Source organism: Lepisosteus oculatus, chromosome 10 (genome assembly GCF_040954835.1).
Source record: "Lepisosteus oculatus isolate fLepOcu1 chromosome 10, fLepOcu1.hap2, whole genome shotgun sequence".
In the NCBI taxonomy this organism is placed as follows: domain Eukaryota; kingdom Metazoa; phylum Chordata; class Actinopteri; order Semionotiformes; family Lepisosteidae; genus Lepisosteus; species Lepisosteus oculatus.
In genome coordinates this window covers 42,848,529-42,861,892 of record NC_090705.1, presented here as the reverse complement: position 1 = coordinate 42,861,892, position 13,364 = coordinate 42,848,529, and positions in this window count along the sequence as shown.

The following is a 13,364-nucleotide window of genomic DNA, read 5'->3' as shown; positions in this document are numbered from 1 at the left end:
GCCTGTCCTGAAGGATATCAGCAGCTGAAGAATATGCTAATGCCTGTGTACAACAGACCAATAAATAGGGAGGCCTAAAGTCTAGATAGGAGTGTCCAGTGACCAGCGTGACAGTGATTGATGGCAAGATGATTAGGCAGCAATGGATCGGTCGAGTCCTGGGATCTCATTTATTAGCCTTCCTGCAGCCTCGGCTCACTCTGACTCAAGTCCATACAGTCCCATCAGGCCACCACACATCCTCACAAAGCGCCTGTGGCATCAGTGCTCTCGCAAGCTCTGAATGTGCAGGCTGCGCTGTGGATGCTGAATTCACCAGATCTGAGCCCTATTGAACGTCTGTGGGCTCGACGGGGATACTGTGGCATCTGGGGCGTGGAGACCAGTGAGCAGACACCTGCCTAGCCAGGCTGCACCAGAGGAGAGGCACAGAATCCCACAGCACAGCCTCTGCAAGCCCATCACTTCAGTGGCACCCAGTAATCTTTCCACTATGAAAAGATTAACTTTCATTAAAAATGCAAAGCAGGACACATACTTATAATTATGAAATGAAGTCAATTTTTAACTTTAAAGTATACTGCATGTCCTTTCAATAGACCACAAATGTTTTAGCGCTAGAATACAAGTGAAATTGATGGTGCCTTAGTAGTTTTAGGATCTTATTGAGATGAGATGTAGTTTTTCTTTAAAGGTGACTATCACCAGCCAAGTGACCAGGCCTGGCTCAAAAGAAAAGAAACTCCCTCAATGCAGTCTTCAAATGCAAACAACACTGGATTTATTGCCAAAAAAAAATAGGGAAATCAAAAAAATAAAAGCCTTCACAGCAGTACTCTCCACACCTTTCCTCCAAGGCACTCTCCTCCATACTGAGCTCTCCCAGTCCTTTTATAGCCCCTCCTATCCCAGGGCCCTTCTCTCTTAAAGGGACTCGCTCATCTCTGGTGGACAATTTTTAAAGAAATAAAGTACTTAATACAAATCCAGAGTAACCTGTAAAGTTTAACAAAGTCATAAACCAGCTTTTATACCTTTAAACCAAACAAATAATCGTACATTCGTTATTTATAGATGGCCTTCTAGAAACCTTTCCCTTTAAGATCAGCACTGCTAGCTCTGCTGATGTGGCAGTGTGGGGAACTACAAACTACAAACAGAAGGTGACTGGTGGCCATGTTGTCCAACCCAACACAATACTCCAACGGGGAACACTGCAGTGATTTTAGGGGAACAACAAAAAGGGTAAGTATCATTCACACTTCATTTGTATCACATATACACTCTCAAACATACCAGAAGGGTAGAGGGAAATATTGGAGTATTTCACATTGTAAAAGAAAGAAAAATAACAAGCACTCTGTCACAGTGACACAGTAGGCTGTGTGGTCAGTTCAAGGCAGGGGGGACAGGGGTGTGTCTGTGCAGTCTGTGTGCTTCCGTAGGTTTTCCCCATGTTTCCGATAAAAAGTCCAAAGACAGGCCTTAGTGACACCCCAAGTGAGTGTGCCCTTCAGTTGAGGCCACTACAGGCTCATCAGTGGGCCCATCCTTGTGCCCTGTGCCTGCCAGGTTATACTCTGTCTTCCTACAGCCCTCTAAGCGTAAAGCAGTGACTGAAAAATGGATGGACTTACTGGATGAAAGCCTGTGTGAATTTTTTACCTTGCATTATTGCAAGCCTGGTATCTCTGTGTCCATCTGTCATCTGTCCAGGCTGAATGATTCCATCAGGGTGCGTATCGTAAAAAAAAAAGGTGGTACCACCAGCTGAAAATATAATAGGTTAATCTTTTATCTCTCTCCTTTTGGGGAATCTTTGTGATTTTAAAATCAACAATTTTTTTTATGATTTACTAAAATAAGAAAAAATAACATTTGTTGATAGTTAATCCCGTAAGGATTCAACAGAACCAGCGATTATATATCTCCAGTATTTCTGAGGTAAATTAAATTCTCTCTCAAACCTGGATTTCCACCTCATCAGTGCATAGAGCTAGTGTACATATCTCGCTTCCTGTAAGTCTATTTTGTCTGCCATGTTCCTGATATGGTGCTTGTTGTACAGCAAACAATTAAAAAAATGAAAGTGAAAAACAATCAAGACGTATGATGATGTAGCATCACAGTCCTTAATGCAGTTTAATAAATTCTGAGTCAGCATTAAAAGATACAGAAATTCTGAACTTCTGTGGAAAAATACCAGAGGCCATGCTGCATTAATTCACCTCCAGCTCTGCCAACACTAACAATACCAGACACAACCTAGAGTCAAACGGCTTTTCTCTTCCGACAGAAAGAACTTGCAGAAAAGCAAACAATCAATCTGCTGCATCCCTCACATTCTGGCAAGGAAGATGAGCAGTACTGAAATCCAGAAAACTGTACAGTATATGAACATTTGAAATGAAGATACAGTATTGCTGCATATATTCACATGCTTTGAAGATCGTGAGTGGTCAGCCACATCCTTAGCAGACGCAGAATTGGTGAGAATACTGCCTGCACACCTTGCAGACACCTGAGTACTGCACGTCATTGTAATTTAAAAAAATACACTAGGTTAAGGGAAAGGAAAACATTAACGAGCGTCTGTAATGGTCACAATAAAATGTGCCTGTCAAGGCTGTTCCAAGGTGTTCAGTCATAGTGAGTCACCAACTGGAGAGGCAAGCCTGACTATGATAATTTGCTCTGATATCAGACATGTTCAGTACCAGAGAGACAGCGATCATCTTTAAACATATTAGTACAAAGAAATGGTAACTAGGCAATAGGAACAGAGCCTAAGAGACTCGCCACTCTTATAAACATATTGAACAAAACATCCGTTTGGTTGTCTTCGGAGGTTATTGCTAAATGTTTTCACTGTTGAAATGTGGTTGAAATGTAGTTTATTAATATAAATTAACTAATGGCTCCACAAAGACCAAGTTCAGGTCAGAACCAGGAATGTACATTATCTGTCCATTTAAGACTTAATAGTAATATTTTATCTTTGTTGACTGTCCGTGTTTAAAAACCACTACACACCTTTGCTTTTAATTTTTTGTAGATAAATAAAGACTAAATTATTTGATGTCCTGACTGCTCATCCTGTATACTCTGCCCTGTCAGTAGTATCACACAATTCATAAGGTGATTCCTCCCCAAAATTTTCAAGATAATGACGACGACACCAGTTAAATTCTTAGCATTACTGTTCATTAACTCATTAAGTTAGCTAGAATGAAACTGGAAACACTGAGTCTTGCCCGTTCTTACAGTCTTTTGCTTTTTAGAAACACAGCTAACGTGGTTATGGAGCAGTTAGCATATGAGCCCAGGTGTCTGGCCAGGGAGCACGGTGATGATATCGAATTCTGCAGCACTGCGGCTCTCATTAAGGCCCCTCTCCATGCCCGTAAACAAAGCGCAGAATCCTCTGGCTCGTGATGTAGCTGTCGAGCACGTAAGGACAAGGAGCAGGAGCCCGTGTCTTCTGGTAAAAGGAAGTTAGTTTCCGAGCGATAAGAATTGGGAGATCGTGGGAGACGTCGGACGATCCCTCATTTCGGCCACAACTGCTGACCCCACTGGAACTGCAGTTCTGCTGACCAGGCCTGTTCTTGCTGCTATCCGGCAGAAAGGCACGTGCATGACGCCCATAAATATATTATTTTGTGTTCCTGCCAGCCCCAGACTAATAGGGCTAATGCTTCCTGAGGAGCAGCCCAGAGCTGCATTAGCAGAGGATGGCTGATTGATTTAAAACAAAGAGCCTGACCGCCAAGCAGCTCTATATGGGTTTGCTTCCTGTCACTAGCCCACAGGGTTATCTCTGAAATGCAATTAAGGTGCTTAAAAGTACATTTTCAGGAAGATGTAGGATTGATGAGGGAGATGCTCTGCCGATGGGCGTTCTCCGGCAGGCAGGGCCCACGCTGGATCGAGGAGACGTCGGAAATGGGTGCAGCAACACGGCGAAAAAAAAAGATTCAAAGTGCTGTCAAGGGAAAACGTAATTCGTATTGAATTTAGCTAAGAAACTGAAAGCTGCACGTGCAGACTAATCTAACAACACTTCTCTCTCTTCACGATCCTCTACCATTGAAAGTAGAAGTAGTGATTAAATACGATCTTATTCTTCATTTTTGGATTAAGAAAAGACATCCCACATCATCCAGATACTAAAAAAAGCAAAATCGAATATAGTGTAGTTAAAGCATAGTTTAAATCTTGGGCAATTTCATGCATATATTTGATTTTTTTAGTGACAATAAGTAGTGGAACACATTCACCTCAAGTCAATATTTGGTTGCATATACCTGTGAGGCTATATCTGTCACACATTGAGCTCACCACACTGTTTATATAATCATTTGAGATGCTTTGTCAAGCGTGTGCTGCAGCCGGTTTGGGTTCTTGCCTGTTCTTGGGGGATTCGGACTTCAGTTTGTTTTTCTGCATGTAAAATTCATGTTCAATTGGATTTAAATGTGAAGATTGACTTGGCCAGCCTGAAATTTCCTCTTTATTCACCTGCTGGAGTCCTTGGTTGTGTTTGCCATATGCTTTAGGTCATTGTCATGCTGCATGGTGAAACACTGCCCAAAAAGTCTGGAAGTATTTTCGTGTACATAACCTGACAAAATGCCTCTTTAAACTGCAGAATTACTTACATGATCAATACAGACAAGTGAGTCTGTTCCAGTGGTATCCTTGACACACCGGACAATGACATTGTCTCCACCAAACTTCACATGAAGAAGATATGGTGCTCTTTGCAGAATCTGCAGTTCCTCTCTTTTTTCAAACTTTAACTTTTTCTTGACTTTGGTAAAGGTATATCTTGGTCTCTTCAGCCCATAAAACCTTGATTCAAAGTTCTCCTGGCTCATCTTTATAATTCAGAGCAAATTATATACAGGCATTTATGTTCTAGGTTTTGACAAGAGGTTCACAGCTCTGTTAATCTTTTCTGCAGAATTCTTTCTTGCTTGACAGGTTGTTATAGCTATACTGTAGCTGTTGATTTTGGGTTGCCCAATTTCTGTTATGGTTCAGATTAAGATTTTGATTATCTTTCAGATTCACAATTGTCAACTTTTCAAGTTCATAGGGGAAATCCTAATTTAGATGTCACTGTTTAGAGTTTTTGTACAATACATTACAAGGTTTGTAAGCTTGGCCCCACTTTGTTCCCATTGAGTTGCTTTTAGGACTACACAGCAAGCCTGAAAGAATTTGCTGATATTTAAGATTCAAGAAGAAATAAAAAAAATGCATTTAAAAATAAAAAAGATAGTGCAGAACTATAACTAGTCAACTGACTGTAATATCTGTAGCTCCTTCTAACCATTAATATATTTCATTGCAAAACCTAGTTTGCTTTTACAACACTTACAAAACTCATCAGTAAGACCTGGATGTTCTAGTTCTTCCTTTACCTCATCAACTCCCCCACACAGACACAGAGTGAAGGAGTGTTTTGACTTCAGAAAGACTATTTTCTTCCATTTCTTACATGGTTAAGCTCTCTGGGTGTCCCAACAGATCCCCACACCTGACTTAATCTTTCCCTCCTTCTTCAGCTCTACACCAACTAAGAGTTGCTTCTCACAGTGCCAAGAAAGCACACATAAAACACAGTTAATGGGTCTCAGAGTTCATAGCATTTGTTGTGTTTTTAAATTAATTGATATAGAATAAAAAAAAAAACAGACAGACACCCCTGAGTTTTATTAATAGATCATTACTCTAGATTTTAATGGGATAAAGTTTGTACTGGTGCTTCACTTTATGGTATTTAAATTAATTGATTCATTTCAGCAATATGCTCAAATGTTTTCTGTATTTCTATTAGAAGTGAACTTTTCTTTGCGTGTGTGAATAAGATTGCATAGACATATGTAAATCAAGGAAAGAACCTTTTCACTCAAGTCGAGGCTTTTTAAATAGAAATTCAAGTTCTTATGTTTTATACTTAACCCTCCATGAAATAATTACAAGACAAACATAAATATATTCCATAAATTTTTAGGAAGAAATAATAGTAAATAGTGAACATCTCAAGTTGGAAAAACTATTTTTTTGAAATTTCATAGACTGATATTTGTCTTTCTAGTACAGTCATATTTAAAGCTACTACGGTATGTTCTTTAAAGAAATAATATGTTTCCTACAGTATGTTGCAGTGTCTTCATTCCTTTTACAAAACTGAGTGAAAATGTCTTTCAGTGGAAGCATACACTTAATTTGAGAAACTTAAATCATTATGTAAAACCATTAATATTGCATAATAGAGAAAAACAAATTGGCAGCAAAGTCTGACTTCTGTTGTCGTCTGAATGAAGCTAAACATTTTTTAAGCAAAAAAACTATGCCAGTAAAAGCTTTTCAAAATGAAGCTGAAGGGCACAGTAAAATGAAATCCACGATCCACACATGACACTAATTCCCAGCACTAACTTTGTGACAGCAGTGATAAATATCACAGCAAATAAATGATCTCTATCAAGAAAGAAAGACAAAAACAAATAGCTTGAACACTGACTGCCAATGCCTAGCTCTTTCTTGATTGCTCCACTTTGATAAGAAACATTGGTAAGTGCCAAGTTTAAAAAAAAGCTCTGTCTCTGTTATATTTGCTGTTATTGTTGCATATTTAACCCTTCAGTGTTGAGCACTGGAGGAAACGAAACCCAGGAAACCAAGCGCCAGTGGAGGAAAGAGCATAGGAAACTGCTTTTAGTACCTGTATTCTGTACTACTACTGTACCTTTATTCTGTGAAACATGTTCCTTTCACAAAGCTAAACTGAGTAACTCTACCATTCTGCAACTAAAAATAATGGCAACTCTATAAATTCCTGCACATGGGGAACAAACTCATTTTGTTCTTGTCCAAACAGAGTGAAAATTGGCTCTGACTGTGACAGTCCACTCCAGGACAACACGTTTGACTCCACGTGGGGTTCATACTGTTTATGAGCACCCTGCATATCACAAAGGCCATTTGTCTCAGCCCTCTTTGTGACTGGTGTAATGTAACACTGTTCAATAGTTATTAAACTTACTATTTACATATATTGTATTACTGGAATAATACTGAATTATGACAGCAAGGAAATCAGTTTAGCATATTTTGGTAGTTTACTGCAGTGGTGTAACTAAATATCCAGCGTTAATGTACCAGTAAAGAATCTGTAGTATCTACAGTATTTAACAAAAGTCTGTTTCCACACTTTGTTGCAGACACATTCCCGTGTTCAAGATTTTAAGTCCCTGTGTAAATAAGCCCACTTTGTAATTAGCATCGTGAATGAATGTAGATTTGTTCACTATACTTTCTGCATTGCGTTTAGAGGAAATATTTTCCTCTTTTGCAACAAAATATATTCAGTCCCTCTGGCTGATACGTTATAAGCTGTTGAATATTAGAACAGTCTCCTACAGGAACCCATTATTTAAAATTTCCTTGTTTTAATTGAACTTTGCATTAATAGAATATTAAAGATACTTTACTTGAATCTAGATTTGAAAATGAAAATGAAGATGATACACAATGTATGCTACTTTGAGTAAATGTGGTGTTCACGTGTGAGGCTTCTATGGTGAAAATATCCTGTGCAATATATTTGAACTCAAAGTACTCAAAGAGACATTTGAGTCTGAAGAGCCATGCTGTCATGGCACACAGAAAGAGTCCACTACAAATACATGATGTACGTTTCTGCAGAACATTTGCATTGCATTGTTATTTGTTATCACTGTTTAGCAGCATCTCTATCGCTATGAAGAATAAATAAAAAGAAACAGTAAGAGGGAGAAAATAAGTAATGCAAACAGGAAACTCATTCAATACATCTTTTTAGTACTATGCGATCAAGTTCGTGATGTACGCATTATTTTGCATTATAATGTTAGTTTAAGAAATTCCAGTGAAGATATTTCATTACTTTTAAAAAAGTTAATCTTTGATGGTGAATAGACTAGGTAGATACAATGGCTCATGGATGTATTTTTTCAGTTTCAAAATACCATAATATTTATATCTAATTTGTATGGTAAGCTTCAGTAAAGGCAATAGACTAATTCTTTACTGTCTGCCATTATAATACTTATACGTCAAAGAAAATGCATCTGAATCTCAGAATATTCAAATCTTTCTCAAAAACCGCCTGTGATTAAGTGCAGCTCTGAAAGCTGTTCACTAATCACCTTTACAATATTATTTTGAAGTGTGAATGTTTAATGGACAGAGACCCAGCAGGAAAAAGGCCTAAGGAAATTTTCTACATGAGCAGAGAAATTATTCGAAATCAGACTCAAATCTGTTTTAAGAAAAGTGCAGCAAAAAACGTGAAAAACAGCAATTGTTGGATTATGCAAAAAATAACCGAACGCTTGTACTGAAAGCGATCGTCATATTCGTTGGATTGTTTTTGAAGACGGGCATAAAATACAACCGCCAAGATTTTTCATTGAAACACGAATGAAAAAACACGAATGTGCTATCTATACAGAATCAATTTCCTTTCTTCTGAACTTGAAGAAATAAATTAATAAACTGGCCAGGAGTTTTATATATCAAATTAAAGGGTAATATTTTTCTTGTATTTTTTTGGCAGAGAACAATTAATTAGTATTATGGGTATTATTTAGGATCCCTTTTTTTCTTTTTCTCTGTTAACCTATTTCCACACAAAGACAAAGGCTGCAACAGTTAGGAAAAAAATCAATCTGTGGAAGACTGTGGCCAGATTGCTCTCCGGACTGTCTTGAATTTCATTGAAATACCTTGGCGGTTAACCTGTTGGTTTTATTTACAGTATATCTGTTTCAATGCCTTACAGTAGGTTGTGTTTATTAAGGTTCAAGCTCTGGCTGAGGCTCTTACATATAATTAAGAAAATATGACAAAACTCAGTCTGGAAACCTTTTCCAGGTGGCATCACAAGGACAAAGATAAACAAGGATAACTTCTCCCCTGAGGGTATTTGCGTTGAGGATTAGACAGTCCTTGCTGCGTGTACCATTCTCTGCCATCTTTCGTGGGCACCGAGATTAATAATCATAAAGGTAAAAAAGAGTGAAATAAGGGTAAATGATACAATAAGATGGGGGGAAGCAGAAGTGGGGTAACCTGATGAAGTGGAAAGCTGTATTATTCACTCCGGGGATCTTGCTGTGGTCTGATGGTTCCAGTAAAACGAAACTGTTTCTAGAATCAATAGCACCATCATTTCGCAAAATTACTGTGGTTTCTATTGAAAAATGGTCATAAATCACGACTACATAAAGCTAGCTGGCTGAGGTAGTTGGAGGATCAATTGTGTCTTTATGTTGCTGAGGAACGAGTCGTTAGGGCTGTGATCTTTAACAGCTCTTATCACAATAGCTTCTCGTATGTGCAGGGCTCATTTACATGACATAAAAGATTCAAATTTCATCAAATCCTCACAGTTATATGCAAATCAAGAGATCCCATGGAAGGAAAATTATGCTGAGAAATTCAAACACCTTTCTTTTCTGATAAAGATGAGCAAATACAACCAAGCTTTTTTTTTTAATAGTGCAGGGGAAAGCCCCCTTTCTGAAGCAGTCAGTTGGGAGATTCAAAAGAACTTACAGTATTCCTGCACGAGGTCATCAATCAGCTTACTTTATACAATTATTCCTAAATGTAACTTTTTAAAATGCGTCTTTGCAACTTCCTAGTTTTTCTGATTGTGGATGGGTGAGATCAGGTCGAAGCCTGACAGCAGAACAAGTAGAGGACTCGCTCTTCATGGACACAGTTCCAGTTATCAGGAGTGACTGGGACAGTCCATGATTACTGGTTATTACTGGTTATAGTACGAACAACAGAGGGACAGGTATTTAGCCCCAGGGTGTATAAAGGGTTAATGATGTCTGGGGAGATTCGATTGCTGAAAGTGTCGCGAGGGTGATGGTTTGCTTGCCAACAAGCAGCACTGGAGTTTCTTACTGCACTGAACCACACAGACAGTGTGGCTGCCTGGCAGTGTTCATGCAAAATAAGAAGGAATTTGTTTGGCAGTTAATCCGGCTGCTTTAGTTTTTTAGCTGAAGTGATCTCTCCTCTCACCACTCTTTAAACTAGACTATTTGTTGCAGATAAGGCTCTGTTATTTGCGATTATGTAGGGTTTGAAGAAATGTAATTTTTAGCGTAAGCACACTGTATTTTTTTAATGTACTTGCTCCAGAGCTTGCCTTGTGCACAATTTCTTCTCGAACATTTACCAGTTTAATTGCAGCCAAGTGTATTGTCAATCACTCTCACACACACACATGGTCTTCCTTTTCATTCTTCCTAACCACACAAATGTTCGATTAATATACATTATCTATAAAAACTCAGAAGCCATGGCATTTAATTTTGAGAGTGTTCGTAGAAAGAACATTTCTAATATACTGTGTTCTTGTAACTTGTAATTTCTTATATCATACTGTATGAGCTCTTAGAAAGGAAAGTGAAATAACAGTAAATGTAGGAAAAGATTAGATTCTTTTAAAGAGGCTTAAACCAGAGTTGCTTTGGCCCTGACATCTTGATGTAAAAGTGTGTGCATTGAGCACTCTTTCCCTGGAAGATACATTCGCCAGCGAGGGCTAAAATATTTGGAGAAATATTGCATGTCCGTCTAATAACAGCAATGAATTCAAGTGTTTCAGGGCTTGGAACAGAAGTCCTTTGACACTGTGGAATGCAGAAAATCTGTAATAATATCATGTGAAAGAATTTAGCTACATACTGTAGCTTGAGTCAAACTGTTTACAGACTAACAAAAACACATAGTTTTACATCTGGACAAAATAAAGTTCCTGATTTATAGAAGACAACATAAGGCACTTACCTCAAAGATAATAATGCTATCATATGCTCTTAACACTCCACTGTGCATTACATGTTCATTACTATTTAAAAATGGAAATAGAGCTTATGGGATATACTGGCACCTAATGAATTGAAATGTATAGCAAGTAATCATTTTGATTTTTTTCTGAGTATTATAGCCACAATGTAAAATTAATGCCTCCAACACTTCATGATACAAATATAACCTGGTTGACTTAATTTTTCAGATATTGAATATTCAAGGCAAGGTAACGCTTAGTTCACATTCATACAGTTTCTACTCAAACCCCCCAACAAGATGGTTTGTTTTAGGGTGCAATTCTGCCCTTAGGTAAAAAGTATTAAAAGTGTTGAATTAAAAATCTGAAACACAAAGCAATGCCTTTCTGTGTGAGTAAGAGTACAGACGGCGATTCTTTCCTGTGGTGCCCTTTCATTTGTGTTTTAGAGGCAGACTGTGCAACGCTCACAGAATGGAGATGAGAACAAAGGACCATGCGAAAAGTTACAAATAAGAGGAGACCACGTTGCTTATGAAGCTCATTTGGAATCTACAAACTAATTGATTTGAGGATCTCATCATGCCATTTGTTGAAAGACGACTCAAGCTCTTGATTGGCATCTATTTCTATGCGCTCAATACTTTTTACCAGGATGTGCAGCATATTAAAACAGACTTTCTAAGTTTTATGTGTTTTTTAGATGTACAGTATATGTAAGCCCTTGCACACTAAATAATTCATCCAGCCATTATCAGAAAGCTGTTTATTCCTGGAAAGGATCTCATCAAGCAGGAGACTGTCCTGGGAGCGAAGGATACAAGACTACAGTATATACAGGATGGGAGGCCCGTCCATCTCAGGGCAGAGACAGGGACTTGCCCAGTCGCGGTGTCTCTGAGGACAAACTGGAGCACCCAGGGAAACCACACAGGTGTGGGGGGCACCCCAGCGTGGAACCAAACCAGCAACACAAGAGCTGTCAGGCAGATTTAATATGATCAGCCTTATTATTCTGCAGGTTTTGGCCTCAATAAAACTGACAGGCATCCTTACTTTGCTGTTGCGCTGCTACAGAATGTGTCATATAGGTGGTTTGACAATTTGACTGACAGCTCATTGTCTGGCCGGTACTAGCCCGTATGTGAAAAGATAAATTATATTAAGAGTACAGATTCATTTCCACACAAACTGGCTCATGAAGTGAAAATGCAGTGAAATTATCGCGAGTGTTCAGAGAATTTAAAAATAGCACAGGCAGCCTCTAATGACTTCGTATCTGTAACAGAATATCCCCCAGGCATCTGCATCGTTCCTTAGAATATACAGTCTCCGTACTTTTTTATTGGATCATCCTTCAGCTTACTCCTGTTTTACATTATTGCGAGTTACTGAGAGAGCACTTGTGCCTTCCCTCAGCTGCCCGTAGTTTTGGTTTGATTTCGGTGCACAAGCCCCCATTTCCATTGAAGCAAGCTGCTTCAAGCCAAAAGCTCCTTGGATGTCTGATCGAGTTTCAGGTTGTCAACTGGTTAATGTGCCCACTGAGAAAGAAATGAAGTGCATGTCACTGCTGCATGTAAATTACCAGCAGAAATGTGTGAATAATGATCGAGCGGCAGCATTACTGTTACTAAAAGCAACTGGTTATTTTTATCTTCTTTTCTTTTTATATGTATAGACATACAGCACACAAATGTCTGTATAAATATACTGTATATGCTTTATACTTCCTTTACAGCTCATTTAGGAGTCACAATATTACATTTATTCCTTTGTTTGCCTGTTTTTCCATCCTTCTCTACAGGTCATCCTCAGAAAAGTACATACTGTATGCTTTTCTGCTTATGCTGATCTGACACAATGCTTCTGTGTAACACCACCAGTTCACTGCAGTATCAGTTGAGTTACAATAATGAACACAAGCGTGTTTAGAAGACAGCATTTATATTTAGCAATCGACTTCAAAGGAACTGACTTAGACTGACTTAACTGTTCTTACAAAACACTTTAAAAATATTTATTGGGGATAATACATTGTGATCCCATTCTATAACTTCATAGTGTTTCATTTATAAAGATAGTATGTTGAATCAATAACACCTTTGCAGCATTGGAGGGCTAAATTCAATAATTCACAGGAATTTAAAAAATTGATTAAATTGAAAAAATCTAAAAATATTTAATTTTTTTGAATTTCTGTGAATTTCAAAGATCTTGATTTTAAAGTTTTAAGACACACGAAGAAGGATATAGACACTTAATGGTTATTCAAATAAATAGAAAGACAATCTAATTAACAAGTTATAATACACCTCACCCGTGTTTTTATTCCTTATAGCTAATGGTATTCCAGAAGAGAACAACAGCAATGAAAGAATAAACACAAAAAGGCACGTCATGTGCCTGTTTATTGCCAAACATTTGAATTTTTTTAGCAATCTTCCATTTTGCCTCAGGGACTGTGTATGTTTTGATGTACTGTCTTTCACGGGCTTAA